Source organism: Mesoplodon mirus (assembly GCF_964341445.2).
Source record: "Mesoplodon mirus genome assembly, chromosome: 3".
In the NCBI taxonomy this organism is placed as follows: Eukaryota; Metazoa; Chordata; class Mammalia; order Artiodactyla; family Ziphiidae; genus Mesoplodon; species Mesoplodon mirus.
This window is the reverse complement of record NC_138978.1, coordinates 15,447,099-15,454,925: the sequence shown is the minus strand read 5'-3', so window position 1 is coordinate 15,454,925 and position 7,827 is coordinate 15,447,099.

Here is a 7,827-nt window from a genome sequence, read left to right as displayed (position 1 = left end):
TTTGATGATCGCCACTCTGACAGGTGTGAGGTGATATCTCACTGTGGTTTCGATTTGCATTTCCCTGATGATTAGCAATGTTGAGCATCTTTTCATGTGCCTATTGGCCATCTGCATTTCCTCTTTGGAAAAATGTCTATTTAGGTCTTCTGCCCATTTGTTAAATCAAGCTTTTCTTTTTTTGATGTTGAGTTGTATGAGCTGTTTATATATTTTGGATATTAACCCCTTATCAGTCATATCATTTGCAAATATTTTCTCCCATTCAGTAGGTTGAATTTTTCGTTTTGTCAGTGGTTTCCTTTGCTGTGCAAAAGCTGTTATGTTTAATTAGGTCCCATTTGTTTATTTTTGCTTTTATTTCCTTTGCTTTAGGAAACAGATCCAAAGAAATATTGCTACGGTTTATGTACCACTAATCTACTTTCTATCTCTATGACTTTGCCTATTCTGGACATTTCATATAAATGGAATACACAGTTTTGTATCTGGCTTCTTTCACTTAACATAATGTTTTCAAGGTTCATTTACAATGTATCAGTACTACATTCCTTTTCATGGCTGAAAAATATTCCATTGTATGAATATACCATATCTGTTGATGGACATTTGGATTGTTTCCACTTTTTTGGCTATTATGAATAATGCTGTTATAAACATTCAAGTAGAAGTTTTATGTAAACATATGTTTTTCATTCTCTTGGGTATCTCTGTTGGAATGGAATTGCTGGATCACATTTAGCTTTCTGAGGAATTGCCATACTCTTTTCCAAAGTGGTTGCACCAGTTTATATTCCTACCAGCAATGTATGAGGATTCCAGTTTCTCTGTACGCTTGCCAACACTTGTTAATGTCTTTTTTATTGTAACCATCTTAGTGGGTGTGAATGGTGTCTCCTTGTGGGTTTGATTTACATTTTCCTGTGACTAATGATGTTGAACACCTTTTCATGTACTTATTGGTCATTCATATTTCTTCTTTAGAGAAATATTTGTTCAAATCCCTTGCTCATTTTTAAATTGGGTTGTTTGTCATTTTTACTGTTGAGTTGTAAGAAATCTTTTTTGGGGGGTGTTTGGCTTCAGAGCACTTGGTCTTTTTTTTTTTTTTGGCTTTGGCTGCATTGGGTCTTCGTTGCTGCGCACGAGCTTTCTCTAGTTGTGGTGAGCAGGGGCTCCTCTTCGTTGCGGTGTGCGGGCTTCTCACTGCTCACTGGCTTCTCTTGTTGCAGAATACGGGCTCTAGGCACGCAGGCTTCAGTAGTTGCAGTATCCGGGCTCAGTAGTTGTGGCTTGCAGGCTCTAGAGCACAGGCTCAGTAGTTGTGGTGCACGGGCTTAGTTGCTCTGCGGCATGTGGGATCTTCCCGGACCAGGGATCGAACCAGTGTCCCCTGCATTGGCAGGTGGATTCTTAACCACTGCGCCACCAGAGAAGTCCCTGAACTTGTGATTCTAAGGCCATAATTTTTGATAATTCCAATATATGAAGTCATTGCAGTCTATTTCTGCCATACTTTTCAAACTTATTGAAATATATTTGACATATAACATTGTGTAAGTTTAAGGTGTACAGGATGTTGGTTTGATTCATTTATATATTGCAATACGATTACCACCATAGTATTAGTTAACACCTCTATCATGATACATAATTATTATTTCTGGTGTCTTCTGTTTGTGCTGATTCTTGCTCATGGTGTCTTTTTCCTTCTGTACCTAATTATCTTTGACTGTGTTCAGCTCACTGTATTTGAAAATTATTTGTAAAAATAACATGAGGCCTAAGATGATGGCAGCTCCCTCCAGACAAGTGTTTTGTTTCCTTCTACCAAGCACCTGGAGACACTGCTAATCTAAGGCCACTGTAATTCAAGTTCAAGTCTTGAGTTTCATGAGTCACCCAGGTGACTGGGCTCAAGGCTTGGTTTTCTTCTGGTTCACCCTTATTCTGAGGATGTCTCTGGTTAAAGAAGGGGTGGGATATCAGGCTCCCCATCTTGGACAAAAGGCTAGGCTTACCTTTTATTCTTCCTCCTTCCCTGCCCCCCTTGTGGCCATCAAAACCACAGCTCAGTTTCAAAGCTTTTTCTTCCAGATTGGCCAATGTGATCTCCACACTGGGCTTTCCTCTCTGGATTTTTGCCTTCTCCTAGATTCTTTTTTTTTTTTTTTTTTTTTTTTGTGGTACACGGGCCTCTCACTGTTGTGGCCTCTCCCGTTGGGAAGCACAGGCTCCAGACGCGCAGGCTCAGCGGCCATGGCTCACGGGCCCAGCCGCTCCGCGGCATGTGGGATCCTCCTGGACCAGGGCACGAACCCATGTCCCCTGCATTGGCAGGCGGACTCTCAAACACTGCGCCACCAGGGAAGCCCATCTCTTAGATTCTTACTAGGGAATTCTTGTTAATTGTTCGATGGTCTTAAGAACGTGATGTTTCTGAATTGGATCTAGGGACTCGTGTCTTCAGCTGGAGGGTTGGTCCAAATTACATATCCCACCATTACTGGAGGCAGAAGTCTCTGCAAATCCATAATTTCCCACTGGCATTTCCTTACCTTTGCCCAGGCTGTGCCCAGGATGTACCCCCTCCCTACTCATCTCAGGCACTCCTACTCTCAAAGCCCTACCCAGAATTTTGCCTCCAGAGGCTCTCTCAACTCAAGGTATCTTGCTCTCAGCCCTGGTACCCAGAGTCCGCATCTCCATCACTGTATTTATTTACCATCAAACATTTATGTGGTACCCACAGTTTGCCAGGCCCATCCCAGGCCCTGGGGATTCAACGGGGAACAACACAGAGGCTGCCCCTTACCCTCGAGGAGGGTAATAAACGGTTGTTCACAACCCAGTGGGATCAAGTTTGGGAGGAAGAAGCAGAGAGAGCCACGGAGTACGTTGCAAGGAGACTCAACCAGGGGAGGCTTCCAAGAGGAAGTAATTTTGTGTGTGTGTGTGTGTGGTACGCGGGCCCCTCACTGTTGTGGCCTCTCCCGTTGCGGAGCACAGGCTCCAGACGCGCAGGCTCAGCGGCCATGGCTCACGGGCCCAGCCGCTCTGCGGCATGTGGAATCTTCCCGGACCAGGGCACAAACCCGTGTCTCCTGCATCGGCAGGCGGACTCTCAACCACTGCGCCACCAGGGAAGCCCAGGAAGTAATATTGAAGCTGAGGCTTGAGGGATGTGTAGCAATTACCCAGCAAATACAAGTGGGGCAGGGAAGGGCATTGCAGGCAGAGTGATCATCTGTGAAGTGGAGTTGGTGAATCAGAATGGGGTGCGAGGGAGGAGGAGACAGGGTAAAGCTGGGAGGTGGGTCCAGCACCCCTGCCTGCTTTATGGATTCTCCTTTTCCCTCTTCCCCTCCCAAAGACAGGGCTGCAAAGATGAGAGGACCCCACACTTGCAGGAAGGCAAACTCCCTTGACCTTCCGCACCAAACGATCCCTTTCAGGAAAGGTCACCCATCCTTGATTTGCCCCGATCCCTCAGCTTCGGCCTCCTTCGTCTCCTCCTGCCTGGGGCAGAATGGGGAACAGCCACATCCCCTTGTCGCAAGAGAAGCAGGATATAGAGCTGAATGAAGCTACACAGACTGTCTTCCTCCACCGCCTCTGCCAGAGAGTCCTCCGTACAGGCCCCGAAGCCCTTCCTGCGGCACCTCCGGCTCCATCCTCCCGTCCTGTTTGGCTTGGATGGGGTCCCTGATCTAGGGAACCTGGAGGGATGGGGGTGACGGGGTGCAGAGGCCAAGCCCTGAGCCCTCAGAAACGGTCACGAGTAATGCTCTTCTCTATCCAGCCAGAATTCTAGTGACTGGGGACATAGAGGACCCCCAGTCCCTCACCTGCCCCCAGGTCACCCAGACATCAAGCCCGGAAGGGAAGTTTGGTTAACCCTCAGGGAACCAGGAGCCGAGAGGGGAGACTAGGAGATCTCTGTCCTGACCACTGAAGGGTTATAGCAGGAAGTTATATAACTGATCATACCTGGAGAGGGGTGCCTTTATCCCACTCAGACCCAGCCCCACCCTATTGTCCAGATGGATAAACGGAGGCTCAGGTCACATGGCCAATGAGAGGCAGAGGCAAGAGATGAACCCGGGTCTCCTGCCCCTGGCCCAGTGCTCACTCCCATCTCTGGTCCCCCACAGCACAAATGTCTGACACCTGCCAGGGTGGGGCGTGGGGAGGGGAGGTCTCAAGGCTCACATTTGGGATGGCAGGAATTAACCAAGGAGTTAACTGTTCTCCAGTCACAGAGCCTGAAACTCGGCCTCCTGGGAACAGATGGAGATTACGGGCTCCTCTCCCACCCTGTCATGCTTCATCAGAGGCTGACACGTTCCTGGCCTGCGGCTCTAGGGCCATCAACAAAATGGGCTGAACAAAACATGTCTTGTGCAGTTTTTCTAAGACTTTGTCAACGCCTTCCAGCCAGAGACCACCAGAAACACACCTGAACAAAGTTGGCTTTACTGCTCGTTGCAACGAGGGACGAAACTGAGGGACGAAACTGAGGGACAGCTCCATGAGCGGGAGTTAGGCAGGACTTGGGAAGGGATCTGGGCTGGAGTTAGGAGCCTTGGGGGTGGGGGGGGGCTTGAGGGAGTGGAGCTTTGCTCTGGGTTGGATGCATCAGGAAGCGGGGGTGATTCTGTGATTGGGTATCTTAATGGCTTTAATCTGGAAGGGAAGAGGGATGAATTGAAGCTCAAGCTGTGACTGGCAAAGAAGCAGTCGTCACTCGTTCAGCTGGGATGTTTGGTCATTTTTGTGGTTTGGACCACATTCACTTTTTGTCTGTGTTCAGACATGATTATGGAGTGGTCTTGTTTTTTGTCTTGATCCATCGTGGTCCTTGAGGGCCCTTGTCTGATGCTGGTGATCTATGAAATTGCTTATGCTTAACAGGAGTGCACGGTGGCCTGGCCAGGAGCACCGGGCCAGCTCCTGGATGTCAGGGGCTGATTTTCTTTTTCTCAGTGTGAAAGGAAACAGCGCGGAGGCTTGGAAAGCTGGCCATGTCACACAGGAGACCCAGAATGGGTAAATGTCAGCTATGCCTTGTGTGTGGGTCCCAAGGCTGCAGAGGAAGCTCAGTTGAGACAGGGAAGCCACGAGCCTTTGGAGTCAGACCTGCGTTCAAATTCTGCCTCTGTTCATGCTCTTAGACAAGCCGCCTCCCCCTCCCTTGCAACTGCATCCACTCAACAAATACTTAGCAAGCGCCTACTGTATGCCAGGGATGGGGGACCTTGAGCAAGATCCTTAACACTCTGGGACTCAGTTTACCCCTCTAGAAAATGGGAATGAGACTGGTCCCTGTCTATCTCCCAGGATTGCTGTGAAGTTCAAAGAAAACTTGTGTGGATCATCTCTGGCCCAGTGTGGCACGTGCCATCTGCTCTTCCCAGGGGTCCCTGACTCTCCCTGACCACCCCTGCCTTGTGGGCCCTGTATTAGTGGGGAAGCAGGACAAGGGGCCCATTCCAGGTTCAGCCTGCTTTGGAGAGTGAGTCCCAGGGACCCGAGAGGCCAGCTGGTCACCAAGCGGGTCTGGGGGTGTACAAAGCAGGAGGAGGTCCTGGCCCCTCCGGTCTGCATGTTCAGCTGCTTCCTGGGGCTGAACCATGTGACACAGCGAGGAGGTGGCCCCAAATCTTGGAATTGCCCTGAAGGCAGCCGAACCCCCAGCTCTGCCCAGGTACCAGCTCCAGCACCATGTCCTGGATGTTGCCCATTCTTTGGCCCAAGTCTGACCATCTGTACACTATGGGGTGCCCTCCCAGCATCGATGTTCTGTGGTGCTGATGTGGTTACTGGGGCCTGGAGAGGCAGAGAGGGTGCCAGGACTGCGGAGGTAGAAGAGGGCATGCACCATCCTGCCTTCTCCAGGCGTGGAGGAGCGGGTGGTGACAGAGGAGGGTGTGAGGCCCGCACAGAGGGAGGTTTACGTACCAGCCGGAGATGGCGTGGGGAGGGCCCCTTATATGGGCTTAAGTGGTATGGCAGGTAGAGTCTCTTAGCTGAGGGTTGTGTGTATAGGTATGTGGATGTGTGTGGGCAGGACTTTGACAGCAGGGGAGGTGCACCTGCATGTGTGCCTGTGTGATGCTCCCACCATGGTAGGTGGGTCTCAGAAACAGCCTGGGTTTAGGGCTCAAACTAGCCAGGGTCAATTCTCAGTTGAACGACCTTCTGACTATGTGATCTTGGCCAGATCACTTGCCTTCTCTGAGCCTCATTCATTCATTCACTCCACAAGTAAAACTTGCTCTCTTGCTGTGTGGCTGCCATTGGGGAGACAGGGACACACAAGGCAGAGAGAGTCCAATCCCTCATGCAGCTGCTGGTCTCACCTGAGCTTCCCCATCTTTAAAGTGGGGGTGACAATACCCACCTTCCAGATAGTGTCTGTAAAGCGCAGGGCATCGGGTCTTAGTGCTCTGTGGAGACTTGTTTTCTTCCTTGTTCTGGAAACCTTGGAGCTGCACCCCTCCTTCCAAGGGACACAGCTCTCAGCTGGCGGGAACGGAGCCAAGGGGCCCCCTTCGGGGCACGATCCAGCTCCCAGATGGCACTTGTTCTGCCCTGCTGGCATGGGCCCTGGGAGTGAGTGGCAAAGGCATCTGGGCTGGGGTGGATGAGATGGGGGCCTCAGCATTCCAAGAACCCTGGAGCCTTCCCAGCACCAGCTGAGAGAAGATGTGGGGTTGGGATGGGCCAGGAGGACAAGGATTCTCTGTGGGCCCCCTTCAGTCACCCCACACACCCACCCAGTATGGGCACAGGTGTGGGATGGGAACTCCTCCAACAAGTTAGGACACCCTCTTTTCTCTGGGCAGGGCTCCCTGGGAGGGGGCTGGGGAAAGGGCAGAGGAGGTGGCTGCCAACTTCCCGCTGGGCTGCTGTTTACACCCAAGCGATGAGCTGGCTCTTGGCTTCACTGTCTGCTCACCTGCAGGCATGCCAGGAGAAGCTGGCTGGCTTCTGCCCAGCTCCAGTCGGCATTCAATGCTCTGGCCCTGCTGGATTTGGGCACCAGAATGCACAGCCGGAGGAGGATGACTCCAGACTCTTGCTTAGAACTAGATGTCTGATTTTTCTCTCTGCCTGATTTCTGTCCTGGGCCCACAGCAACTCCTCTGAGTCTGAGGAACTGCAGATCCTCCTCTTGAGGGAGGCTGGTAGTGCTTCAGGGCACCCCTGGGCCAGAAAGGACAATGCCCCCGGGAAGGGGTTGGTGACTTCTCTTCCACACCAGTAGACTGGGGGTGCATCTCAGTAAGGGTGGTTGCCAATTGCCAGCCCAGAGGCAGGTGAGGAGGAAACAGGCTGTAGCTAAAGTAGGAAAGATTCAACTTAGACCCAAGAATCAGTGTAGCCCAAGGAGGCATGCTAGACTCAGCAAGGGAGGCTTATGGAGCTGCTGACCTGACCCCTCTAGGATCTGCCTTTGGCAGGAATGGGGAGATGGGCCAGGAGAGATGTAGGATGCGACTGGGGAGCCAGGTCACCTCTCCTGATACCAGGTGAAGGGCATGTGGATCCCGTCCCAAACCTACGCACCCACCCATTCCTTTCCACGTTGCCTGCCATCATCATGGAAAGAACCAGGGTTGGGAGTTGCTTGGTTAGAATTGCAGGGCAAATTGCTTTAACCTCTCTGAGCCTCAGTTTTCCTCTTCTGTATGACGGGCAGAGGGTATCTGCCTCTCAGGGTCTATGTGAGGCCACATCATGTCACACCAGCAGCCAGATGTGCCAGGCTATTTGTATCTGCCACACATGGTTTAATTGATTCCTCCCATCGGCACCCTGAGG